This window comes from Rutilus rutilus, assembly GCF_951802725.1.
Source record: "Rutilus rutilus genome assembly, chromosome: 12".
In the NCBI taxonomy this organism is placed as follows: domain Eukaryota; kingdom Metazoa; phylum Chordata; class Actinopteri; order Cypriniformes; family Leuciscidae; genus Rutilus; species Rutilus rutilus.
Window position 1 is genome coordinate 25389841 of NC_140217.1, and position 14197 is coordinate 25404037.

General features: G+C 36.9%; 1 protein-coding gene across 2 annotated transcripts in view; it reads right to left on the reverse strand.

Moving 5' to 3' along the window:
• lrrc7 (leucine rich repeat containing 7) overlaps positions 1-14197 on the reverse strand; it is a 108186-nt gene that overhangs the window by 78332 nt on the left and 15657 nt on the right. For both annotated transcript variants that reach the window (XM_084426458.1, XM_084426457.1), the window contains exon 2: positions 7793-8065. The gene's annotated coding sequence lies outside the window, so the exon portion shown is untranslated. The remainder of the gene's footprint in view (positions 1-7792; positions 8066-14197) is intronic.

Genomic DNA, 14197 nt, shown 5'->3' on the forward strand with positions numbered 1-14197 from the left:
AGTGAAAGCGGAACAACATTTTCCCAAGTTTTTACTCTTCTCATTTGAAATATGTCACTATAATTTAACACAAGTCCTGCACCTCAAGCAAATATTTCAATCAAAGTGTTCGGCATACATGGTCAAACATCAAGTATTTGTTTTAAATGAAACACAACACTTTCTAACTGCAATTAAGACTATAATCTAGGTGCTAATGTAAAAACCTCAAGGCTGCGAAACAAATACATAACTGGTTTTAATTGCAAATGATTATTGCAAAAAAAATTACTGGAGAAATACTATTTCAGTTCTGCCATTTAAAAATGTCACATTTAATTCAGTGTTACTTGCCATTTCTTTGTAATTGTCTGTGAAATGCACAAGCAATTTCTGAGTGAAAATTGTAGTTTTTATTTTATTTTATAGGGTCAAATTCGAACTTTATTGCTCATATTGATAAATTAATAATTTATACATCATAACTGGCATTTATTTATGGGGAAATGTATTCTTGAAGTTCTTCTGACAATATCTAGATGAAGACCATAGCAAAAACATGTCTATAGCAAATGAGCTGTAGACTAAGTGCTAGTACGGTGCTGTCATTCTCATATGTTGTGTATAAAATAAGTATAGGATCATTATAATTGCATAATTTGATACAAAGCACACTGCAATACTTCAGGCAATAGAATTAGGCCCACACACAGGGAGTCTAAAAATAAAAGCTAAAGCACATTTAGCCACAGCTCTGTCTGTGCATTTCATGCAGAGAACATGTTGTTTTAGTCACAATATTATTTCTGAAAATGTATCACCAAAAACACTGGGATCTTAATGTATTATCTAGAAGTAAATGGTGATCCGAACATATGTTTGTGTAAAATCAGGGCAACAAATTAGAAAAGAGCTACAAGGGAGAAATTACATGAGCTGACAGTACAAGTTAGAAAAAGTAAGAAAGTACAGTAACTGATTTGTGATCATGTTAATAAATGTTGATTGGCAGAACTGAATCAGCAGGTTCCATTGTTTGATGAATAAAATCAACAAGCTTTTCATTTAGCAGAGATATCATGGCTATTATTATTGCTAAAATGAAGAAGTAAGTTTGAGAGCACTAAAATAAAACTATATGCAATAGACATTGAAACTAAAATGTGTTCCAACACTCCCTGATCTTCCCTACAAGATCAGTACATATACTGACCTTAAATGGTTCAGCTAGACAACTGAAGAGGCTGCAGAAAACACTTGTAATAGTTGCATGCTATACTTCGAATTTCTGTTGTAGAATAATTACCGCATGATTCTTTCTAAAATTTGATGCAAGTTGACTTGTTAAACAGAGAAAATCTATTGATAAAAGCACAACACTATGAAGAATGATTAACATGAATAGGTTTAGTTAACTACTTAAAACCCATTGCGGTCTTCACAAACCATGTTTATACTTCTTGCAAGTGAACCAAGAATAATTTAGAAAAAAAAAAATGTTTTTAAGGATGAGACTAAGAAAGTGTTTATGTTGGCATCAAACTAATTTGGCGAGCTTCTACCAAATGCCAGATGAATTTGTGCCAAAATACTATGTGGAGTGCTTTTATTTCAGCATCACTATTAACACAAGATGTGACTCGGATTGGCCAGCCAATAGTGGCACAGTTCCGAACCTTACTCTCTAAAATTCCACAGGATTATAATGAAGATTCAGAGTGGGTGGGAGTTTGACCGCTTGCATTAAATTTCGATCTCCAGAGAGCTGTTCCCTCTAACTCACTGCTTTCATTACCCCGCCATTAGATCTTCCACAATATAGTTTCCCATCAGTACAATAGACAAGAGGACAAATGCCAGGAAATCCCAATCATGTAGAGATAAACCTACAACCATTCTGTTTTATAAACATCTGAAATCGAAATTTAACTTTGTCCTGGGCTACGTTTTCAGATAACAATGGATCTTAGCACTTAAGAGAGTTTTCTACGAACATTTGTGTTTATTTCACGTGCGTTTCACAAAAATGGACTTAACACGATCGCACGCAGCTGTGCTTTAAGTGCTACTTAAGAGTCGCTGTCCGTTTGACAAGTGCTGAAATGTAACCTTATAGAATGGCTCGTAATTGTAGCACATGCTTAGCCATGTCAGACCTCGTCTCATTGAGACGTGGTCTGGGAACCACATGTTCATTTTCTCGTATTTGAGGCGTGGTTTACGAATGCCCAGAGCCGTTTATTGGACGCTACGAATGTCTATCAAATGCGTCTGTACGTAGCTCATAGCCAATCGTTTCAATTATACCAGATGACGTATGTAGAGCGACAGAAACTCGACGAGGAAGAAGACGAAATAAACTTGCGTTCTAAACTACTTAGAACACTATCTAAGGCTGCATCGAAAGGTAACTTCGCGTCTGATGCCATGTTGGATCCATAGATATAAACAAACTGCTTCGGTGTGTCGCATAGACGTCGTCATCGTCTTGCTGCTCCCTCCCCGTTCTGTGATTGGTTCCCTTTTTGAGGGGAAAATCTGGTCCATGGTGTCCAGGCTGCCTAGTAGCGTGAATAAAATTGGGAAATGGGGAAACCCAGGCTAGCACATGCTTGTATTTTGAAATGTTTTGCCTAATTATCATTTGCTAATGATGCCAAAAGTCTATACAAGCACATATGGTGGAGACACCAGCAAAAATGGCTGAACCAAAAAACAAAGAAAATACATTTTTCAAAAAGAGGAAATTAATGTTATTTTAGAGGAGGTGGAGCTAAACAAACATATTATTTTCAGCAGGGTTAAGGGCAGTCATAAAAATAAACAAAAACATAATATCATAATAATACTGTATTATATTGCTACAAAACTAACTGCAACTAGTGGCATTAAAAGATCAGGGAAGGAGGTCAGGAAGAAGTGGGAGGACTTTGCAAGCCTCAAGGGAAGAAGAAAAGTGCCTCAGATAGGATTTGTGGTGATATTGACCTCCATGGAGGAGTATGGATGTATCAACTTGAACCTGAGTCAGGTGCATCATGCTCATAAGAGCAATCAGGTTCACCTCCCAATGGCAGACACCTACCATCTCCCAGCCCTCCCAACAGCCCACCCATGCCCCAGCCTCCATCTTCAATTGTTCAGACTACAGCTACAATAGCTCAGAGGTTTGAGAATGTCTGTGGTTGTAGTCAGGAGAAACAGCTGGAGAAGGATAAACTAGATGTCCTAAAATACATTAGACAATGTCTTAAAGAGGCCAGTGAGAGGGACAACAAAGTTCAGCAGCAGCTCATTGACCTCAAGAAGGCCAATCTGGCTTTAGAAGAGAAGAGATTGGCACAGCAGAAGATGAGGTTTGCAAAGCCCTTCATTTCGGTATTGCAAACCTCAAGCCTCTATGAAATACTACAGTAGAAGTATTCTTATAAGCGTTTCAAATTAAAATGGCTATTTGTAGTACTTTTAAAAAATAAGCATATAAGCCCTATAAATGTCCATAAACAACAATGTACTTTTTCATACCTTAATTTATTTGTTGTCATATAATTTTTATTTTATTTATTATTATTTCTTTATTATGTTAAATGAATTTAAGCAAACAAAAAACAAGTAAAAAACTAAAAAAAGAAATACATAACATACATAAAAACAATATTAAAGTAATAATTGGACAGGAGTAAAGTTTAGGTGCAATTCGCCGGTTGTCCTGCAGGTGACCTCATAACTCTGTCTCCTTACGATGCATTTAGGGATTTACGATTACTTCAACGTACAGTATGGAATTTCACCACTAGGGGTCGCTAACCTCTTTACAATAACAAAGGCGTAACATTTGCTAAGAATTATGGATCTTGTCGTCAACGTCAAGCCGACTGATCTAATAATGTTAGATGACTGAATACATCGATGCTTTTATCATGACTGTGATATGAAGCAGTTCGGGATTGCTAAGAGACAGCTATCAGCTCCACACGCGACGCGAGTCCCGCGGATATAAAAGGAATATGGACATTTCATTCTACCGAACTACAAGCAAGTACAGAATTACTACTCACAGGTCAGTTTATTAGACAAATTAAACTTGTGAGGTAACGCAGCGCTGTTTCACTTGGTCTAACATTACACTAGCACACTAAACTGCATTTGAATGTGTTGAAATGTATGTGTTAGTTTGTCTGTATGAGACTAGCAGTAAGCTAGATCAACATTAGAATAACATACAGATCATATTCTAACACTTTATCATTGTTGAACTATATAACATTGATTAGTTTTATGTAAATGTGCTCACCTGTTTAATAAAGTACATGTAGGAGCGGTCGAAGTCTCGGATGTGGAGCTCTCGTTTATAACTTATACTGTCTATCGGCATCTCGAAAGCACCGCGCTGATATTGATTCTCGTTTTAGTTCTCCTTTTTTATCCAAAGTCTGCTTGCCATGGTCCATATTGTGTGAACGAAACAACAACAGCGTGCAGATAGACACTGCGAACTACACAGTTGGCCACGTCTGTCGCTTTGGTTACTATCGGGCTCTGGTTCATAGCTCTGGTTGCTATGGCAGTACGAGCGGAAACCAGGGACAACGCGGATATGACGCCATTGACGGCGACAAAACGGAAATAAAGAAACGGGACGTGTCTTCGAATTAAATTACAAATTTCTCCTGGTTTGAAAGTTGTTGGAAACAGTCGGGATAATGTACACAACTAAAAAAAAAATATATTATATATAGCTTTTATTAGGGTTTAAGCATGCGCTGTAAGGTGAATTTAGCATTTTCTGACGTTTCAGTGTGGATGAGAAACGTTTGGAAAACGCTAAATTCACCTTACAGCGCATGCTTAAACCCTCATAAAAGCTCACTGAGATGATACAGACAGAACAAGACATAATCAAGTTATCTGACAGCTGTTGTACAACCAATTCCAGCATTCTGAGAAACAAATTGTGTCCGGCAAGTGTCCCAAATATCACACTTGCAGCATAATCTCAACCCTTAAAAATCAAACAAAGCCTAAATGCGACCAAAGGATCTTGTCCAAGGTGAATGCTTTTACACATCCTTTAATCAAACATTCAACAAAACTTGTATGTTACATGCACAACATGATGATAAAAACCATCCAATTGTTCTCCAGTCTGACATTAAAACTTGGGGGAAAAAGAAGGAAACCTTCACCTGATAAATAAATCAGTGTGTTTAAGCATATTGGACTGTTGTAATCTTAAGCATAATTGGTGTAAGATCGCGCACATAAATGAACTGCAAAACGAATAGTCTGTCAGAGCATACATGACTCAACAAAAACATTAAAAGTATAGTCTCACAAGGATTTGGGAGAATGTGTGTCAAAAATTTAAGCATGGTGAATTCAGCATGACTTCATTTCTACCTCACATCTCTTTTCTTCTCACTAAAGCAAGAAGGTGCTAATGAGAACACCTGGCTGAATAGCTGAGAGCGAGAAGTGTTCCTGAAGCCATTCATTAGGTCTCTCACAGCGACACTCACTCGTGTAGATCACTCAGCCCCAATTTGAGTATGCGAGTAGGAATTTTCACCAAGGAGTTCGGCTGGTTAGGATGGCCCAAATTAATGGGAATGCTAAAGGTATAAGGATTCACAATTTAATGGTAACATATCAGTTACATTGGTAATTTACTGGCATTTGGTCGATATATATTGGCTGATTATTGAAAATTGATTACTTTGCTGCAATCTAAAGCTTACTTAAAGTTAACCATTAAAAAAAATCTAATAATTTAACAACACTGTTAAATGTAATCTTTAGCAAATCTCAGAATTAGTATCCATTCAATTTGATACTGTACATTATAAAGTTGTGAAGCCCAAATTTTTGTTTTTAGTATTTTATGTATTTTTTATTTAGGCAAAATATTATCGTTTTTTTTTTAAATATTAAATAAATATTTTATAAAAATTAAGTTATTGGTCATAAATGAGTATATCACAATGGTAACATTTCTTAACTCTGTCATTATTTGCTATTATTGGCATGTTCTTTACAACATTAGTGTTGACTGGCAGTAAATTACTACATTAAAAAATTAAAAATTAAAATTTCAGACTCTTATCTACAACAGTAATTTATGAAGCTATTTGGATATTACTTAACATTAATCAATAATAGGCAGCGTGCCCTAGGTGCCCCATTTTAGAGGAGAGCAAGTTGTTAGTTTATATAGAATTTTTATATTTTTAAGGAATTTTATCATAGGAAATTTTGGTAACTATACACACCCATTACTATAACTATAATTATAAAATTATTTTTAATGCAGTAATTCTGCCTTAATGCACCTTATAATGCATTTTATGGTCTTTATTGTAACCACAGTTATAATACATTATAATACTTATCTATTCATTGAGCAAGCCTTTAGAAAGTATAATGCATTAAAACACACGACAAACAACCAATTTCAGAATCTGCAAATAGTATAATGCATTTAATATTACTGTATTTATGAAAAGATACAATGTATTATTATAATGTACATTATCAATACCTTTATAATGCATTATACGTAAGGGCTTTAAGTAAACTGTTACCAAAATATTTTTATTATAGAATTTTATAGACCACTTGTGAGATATCAACCTGAAAAGAAGTATGGGCAGAATTTTAAAAGGTATAGTTCACCCAAAATGTTTAATTCTGTCAGTAATTACTCACCCTCATGTTGTTCCAACCCCGTAAGGCTTTCTTCGGAACACAAATTAAGATATTTTTGATGAAATCTGAGAGCTCCTTAGGCTTCTATGTTATTGAAACTTGTCGGCCCAGAAAGTTAGTAAAGACAATGTTTAAAATAGTCCAAGCGACTACAGTGGCTCAACCATAAGTTTATCAAGCGACGAGAATACTTTTTGTGCGCAAAAACAAACAAAAATAACGACTTTATTCAACTATTCATTTTCTTCTGAGTGGGCCTCTGAGTGAGTTCACTTAGTGTAAATTAATTTGTGTTAATTTGCGAAGATGAACGAAAGTCTTACGGGGTTGGAACAACATGAGGGTGAGTAATTACTGACAGAATTTTCATTTTTGGGTGAACTAACCCTTTAAGATAAATAAGCTGACTTCATAGGAAACACCATGTTTCACCTCAGAAGTACATTAGTAACAATATACAATACAACATTACCACATATTTAATCTGAAACACACTAAACTCTCCTACAAAATACTCCTTTTATAATAATAAAAAACGTCAAAATAAGAGCAGCTGTAAAAAAAAAATAATAATAAAAAAAAAAATCTGAATTTTCCAGAGTAATAGTTTCTATCCTCACCCATCTGTTGTATTCAGCAAAGTTCAGTTACAAAACGCAATAGTCTACAGCCCCCAAATCAAAACTGTTGAACAATTGTGTCCAGCTGTTACCAATCTCGATCACAGGGCAGGACCAGAAGTCAAATGATGCCATTATCTGTCCAGACTGCAATAAAGCTCAGTGAGCCCATTACAAAAGAAAAGTTCACTCAACCATTCAATAGACCTCTATGACCACAGGAAATTATGGAGCCATTTGGATTGTCATGACAGTAGCAGTAACTTGTAAAGGAAGGGCAACAGTATCAGGCACAGAACAAAGGCCAGCTCTACCACATCCCTTTTAATATACTATTTTCCTTGAATACTTTAAGCATACAAACCCAAGCACTAATTTGAAACAGAACAGAGAACATTACATACAAAAATAAAAATATCAGACAGACAGCACCAGCGGGGTCATTATCAGTATATTGCTTTTTTTACTCTGCAGTTTTTCACACTTACCGAAGTAGAAATGGGATGACCTTTTGTAGATTTTATTGGCCGCTCTCTGTAGAGACTCCCAGAGCAGGCAGGACTTGTGTAGATTATCACTGGTGGGTATAGACAGCCACCCAGTTCATTTGTGTGCAAACACTTGTTTTCCTCATCTTCAGCCTCCTGTCCAAATCCTGCCAGCCACTAGACTCTGATGGCATATCCTGTTATATCGCCCATGCTACACTCTCAGTCCTGAAGCACTGACTGAAAGAGGCTGCCTCTTGTTTCCAAATGCACCTGCAAAACAGAGAAAATAAGACTTTATTCTTTTTAGCCCATCATTTCAAACTTTACACTAAAAAAAACTTTTTGTTGCCTTCTCACCATTTCTATCGAAACAAACAGAGTCATTAACACAGCATGGAGGAAGCATTCCTAATTAAAACATTAATTTAGCACATAGAGAATAGTTTGTATATTATTATGGCCTAACTGCAGAACACTTGAACTCAATGTGGGCAGAACATTTTTAATGTTTAGGGTTTGTATCCACACAAGTAACCCAGTTCACTTCCTTAATGCAATGTTCTTTCAAGTGAAACATGTTATCCATCGGGAATTGGTTGACCTGAACGTCAAGTTTAAAGTTTCGTTTTTTTGTTTTTTTTACAACAACAGTTTGCTAGTATTGTTGTAATATTTACTACATTAAAGTTGACTGGCATTCAATGTCTCCGTTAAAAAGTACTATTTCAGAAAGATTCATTTGAATATTAGTAAACATTAACCAATAGGCAGATGTCTATGCAGTCATTTTAGAGTGGAGCAAGTTATTACTTTTTGATGAAAGATTATGCAGGCTGATAAATTGTGCACAATACAGCCTAAATTATGTATTAAGATACTAAACAGGGATTGAAAGGTATTGGGTCTGAGAAAATATGGGTGAAGATACAAAATTTATCCCTGCCTATTTAATTATAAAGTTTGTTTTAAAGAAAATTCACAGTATCATTTCCATGTGATTTAGCACTAGTGCAAATACACTTTTGGTGGCAAACAGCACAGCTTTAAAGATCAGCATGTGGGAACAGCTCACTATTAAAGTAAACAGATTTATGGCTGCAGGGCAAGACTGCTTTCAGAGACACAAGATGATGAGCAGTAACTCACATCTAAGGAACTGCATGTGAATGCACCGAAAACATTTAATATCTTGAGCTTATAAAAATGAAACAGAGAATGGCTACATATGGAATAATGCATTTTTTTCTTCTAACACTGTCATTTTTATTGTCTGTAATTTACCGTATTACTTGCTGAAACTGTGTTACGTTTGCAGTGTTTCCTGAAGGAACCATGGTTTTTTTTTTTATATCCAATACATTATCATGCATTTTATTTCATATCCTGCAATATGCTAAAATATAACAATAAACCTGACTTTTACTTTTGATACAAACAAATTGTACATATTTAGTTTTAATTTAAAACTTAAAACATTTTAACATCTTAATGTATAAAATAGTGTTTCACAACCATAAATGTGTTCCTTTACAGGAAAAAATATATTGAGTATAATTGAACATGACATGAATGGACTATACAGAGCATGACTATACTGCACTGTACAGGCAAGCAGATGACAAGCTTGACTCACAAGAACACATGGGGAGATCACAAGGAGAGTGCAGGAGAGGATTCACAAGGAGATCGATGGAAGAATCACAAGGAGATATCGTTATCGTTATAAAGTATCGTTATCGAAGTAATCTTTAGAGTAAGTAGTCTGTTGCCCATAAATGAGACCATGACTGAGTGTGAGGTGTGTGCTTTTACGCAGGGCTGATTGGCGTGCTGATGGGGAACAGGTGCAGATGCTAGTATTCGAGTGAGTGAGAGCATTGTGTGGGGGCAAGGCTGCGTTCCAGTCCACTTTTAGACACGCACTTGCGAACTTCCCTAAGCACTTCCCCTCGGGGGAATCCCTGCCGCCATTTTGAAGTGCGTTCCACTTCGTGAAGTGGACGAGGGAAGTTTATATGGACATACCCTCGTTCCCTAGATTTTGACAGAGGGAGCGAGTCTACTTCATATGTACACTTCAGGCACCTACAGTGAGGAAAATAAGTATTTGAACACCCTGCTATTTTGCAAGTTCTCCCACTTGGAAATCATGGAGGGGTCTGAAATTGTCATCGTAGGTGCATGTCCACTGTGAGAGACATAATCTAAAAAAAAAAATCCAGAAATCACAGTATATGATTTTTTAACTATTTATTTGTATGATACAGCTGCAAATAAGTATTTGAACACCTGTCTATCAGCTAGAATTCTGACCCTCAAAGACCTGTTAGTCTGCCTTTAAAATGTCCACATCCATTCCATTTATTATCCTAAATTAGATGCACCTGTTTGAGGTCGTTAGCTGCATAAAGACACCTGGCCACCCCATACAATCAGTAAGAATCCAACTACTAACATTGCCAAGACCAAAGAGCTGTCCAAAGACACTAGAGACAAAATTGTACACCTCCACAAGGCTGGAAAGGGCTACGGGGAAATTGCCAAGCAGCTTGGTGAAAAAAGGTCCACTGTTGGAGCAATCATTAGAAAATGGAAGAAGCTAAACATGACTGTCAATCTCCCTCAGACTGGGGCTCCATGCAAGATCTCACCTCGTGGGGTCTCAATGATCCTAAGAAAGGTGAGAAATCAGCCCAGAACTACACGGGAGGAGCTGGTCAATGACCTGAAAAGAGCTGGGACCACCGTTTCCAAGGTTACTGTTGGTAATACACTAAGACGTCATGGTTTGAAATCATGCATGGCACGGAAGGTTCCCCTGCTTAAACCAGCACATGTCAAGGCCCGTCTTAAGTTTGCCAATGACCATTTGGATGATCCAGAGGAGTCATGGGAGAAAGTCCAGTCAGATGAGACCAAAATAGAACTTTTTGGTCATAATTCCACTAAACGTGTTTGGAGGAAGAAGAATGATGAGTACCATCCCAAGAACACCATCCCTACTGTGAAGCATGGGGGTGGTAGCATCATGCTTTGGGGGTGTTTTTCTGCACATGGGACAGGGCGACTGCACTGTATTAAGGAGAGGATGACCGGGGCCATGTATTGCAAGATTTTGGGGAACAACCTCCTTCCCTCAGTTAGAGCATTGAAGATGGGTCGAGGCTGGGTCTTCCAACATGACAATGACCCGAAGCACACAGCCAAGAGTGGCTCTGTAAGAAGCATATCAAGGTTCTGGTGTGGCCTAGCCAGTCTCCAGACCTAAACCCAATAGAGAATCTTTGGAGGGAGCTCAAACTCCGTGTTTCTCAGCGACAGCCCAGAAACCTGACTGATCTAGAGAAGATCTGTGTGGAGGAGTGGGCCAAAATCCCTCCTGCAGTGTGTGCAAACCTGGTGAAAAACTACAGGAAACGTTTGACCTCTGTAATTGCAAACAAAGGCTACTGTACCAAATATTAACATTGATTTTCTCAGGTGTTCAAATACTTATTTGCAGCTGTATCATACAAATAAATAGTTAAAAAATCATACATTGTGATTTCTGGATTTTTTTTTTTTTTGGATTATGTCTCTCACAGTGGACATGCACCTACGATGACAATTTCAGACCCCTCCATGATTTCTAAGTGGGAGAACTTGCAAAATAGCAGGGTGTTCAAATACTTATTTTCCTCACTATATAATTCCCACAATGCAGTACGATTGTGACGTCACCACAGATCTCGCCTAATCACCACCACAACAAACAACTATGATATATTAATGAAATTTTTTTTTTTTTTTAAACAACCCAAACACACCTATATACATTTGGATGCCGCATTAAGCAAATTCTTAAAGGGAAAACAAATTTAAATAATAAATCAACTCTATAGCTGATTCCAAGTGATCAAGGGCTTAGGACGTTCCAATTCACTCCATTGCAGTTTCCGCCAGTAGTGGGCACTCGTGCAACGTAAGCAATGACATACATCCGAGTGAACGAGACGGAGGGAAGTTAGCGAGTGAAGGGCATGACAATTTTGGACTGGAACGCAGCCCATGACGGAGGAGACTGGTGATATCGTGGCTGCATCCGAAAGCTTAAAAATTCTGCCTTTGGAGGCTGCATTCAAAGGTACTACGACATCAAGCCATGTCCAAATCTAATGTTAGCTTTATTTCCTGTCTCCTAAAATACCTTGGGTGCTTCTCAATACTCAAATTGATCCTTCCTCGTTTCCTCACCTCTACGTCATCAAGCCCATGACCCAGAAACCAATCCAACTCAGCCATCTTGAAGGACATCTCAATTCTCTAACTACACCACGAGGAGGCGAGGAATGAGGAGCTTCATGAGGAGTCATGAGCGAGGGTACACACGTGACACACTCCTAAGGGGGTGGAGCTAAGACGAGAGGAAAGAAAACGAGGATTCACAAATAAGAAATGAGAAGCACCCCTTCATCTGATCGATTTTTGCTTTCCATTCTGTGACAGTTGAGCTAAAAAATAAAGACCACATCTGAAACTTTCAATTGGCGGTCGGTTTGTGTGTAAATGTAAGTTTTTGATCAACGTTATCCACTTTTGATGTAATTTCTAGTGAGAAATTACTATTGTAGTCATTAAATATTTGCTTAGTTATCAACAAAGCTTGCACTATTTTGTTGTAGATCATTCTAATGTGATGATTTTGTGCTCAAGAAAAAAACTCTCATTATGATCAATGTTGAATGTGCTGCTTAATATTTTTGTGGAAACTGTGATCCATTTTTTTTTTTTAGCTTTTCTAAAAAGTCTTAAAATTCCTTAAAATAAATTTAATAATCCTTGCTAAATATAAATTTTAATTTCTTTAATAAAAAATACTAACCCTAAACTTTTGCCCAGTAGTGTATATTTTGCTATGCAATTTTTTTTTTTTTCTTTAAAAATGAATCTATCCACAAATTAACAAGAAATTAACAAGAAATGAACCACAGTAGGTTATTTGATACTCCTTACATTTGTAAGTCTTACAATATATATTATAGCCATAAACCAGGTTCCACAGACAAGGCTTAAACTAGTCCTAGACTAAAATGCATGTTTTAACTGGTTTAACTGAAAACAACTTGCACTTGCACTATCTTAAAATATGTGTGTGTGTGTGTGTGTGGGGGGGGGATTACCTCATGTAGACAAGCACTAAAATGTCAGAAACTGTTCTGCCTTTTATGTTTAAACTGGAGTCAGACAATGATGGAGAGACTCAAGAAGAAGTGACAACATGTTGAATGCAACAGGATGTTTCTGAAGGGTTAGTTGATGAATTTATGTAGCTGATGTGGAGTTAACTATCATCAAGTCATTGATTAGCATATTCTGCTATTCGGTGGGGTTTATGTAAATGTTAGGGTTGCTGATGTCACTAACCCGAGAGGAATGTCGTGTAGTCCTTACCAGCCGTTTGTTGTAGACCTTAAAAAACTATTTCTTTAAAAGCAAATATCTCTCTTTGCTTTGAACTTTGAGCGTTGTAACTTTGCAGATGTTGTTTACGCTCAAACAGCAACATTACACACTAACTAAAGTTAGAAAAGTGAAATCATAAATATCAACCACCCCTTAAATCTAAGCTCTACCTGTGAAACCGGGCCTTAATGTTTTTAAGTCATAATTTCCATTTTACATGATTAATCAAAAACACAATCAAAATCTGTCCCTGGAACTTGCTTAAGGACACGTGCCTTTAGTTTAGAATTGCTGTAAAATATAACTGTATATCACAATATGTTTGCTTTGAATTTCACAATCTACTTATGTCTCTTCAGTACACATGATTTCTACTGCAGCCAATCAAAGCATCGTCTATATAATCAGGAAGCAGAAAGCAGAGGGGGTGTTGTGTTAAACAGAAATGACTCACTGGGTGCCAGAGAACAAACCGATCTGAATTCTCCTCAGTGCTTCATGTTCTTTTTGAAGTACATGTATTGTTAACACCAGTCAAATTTCACATAACTCCAGGACATTACAAATTCCCTCTGGAACTCTAGAACATCATTCCTCAAGTCAAGTGCCTTGGGTCCCAGCTAAAAAAACAACAACAACTATGGATACAAGTTACAACAGGAAAAGTAGGCTTGAGCGTTTCTCAACATAAACTAGTCAATGGATCTAAGCATACGTTCAAAATGAGGATGCATGACTCACAGGCATTAGAGATGGAGTTGCGGAAAAACGTTGCCAACCTCAGCACAAAGATAAAGGGGGATTATGTGAGTGATGCCAACAACACCCTGCCATGGTGGTGCAACTATTTATAAAGATGCCCTCAAAAAAAAAGACAAACAAAACACAAAAGTGTGTTCTATTTATTTTTGGTGTAACTGAGTAGATGTTAAATTTAGAAGCATGTACTGTAGTACTATC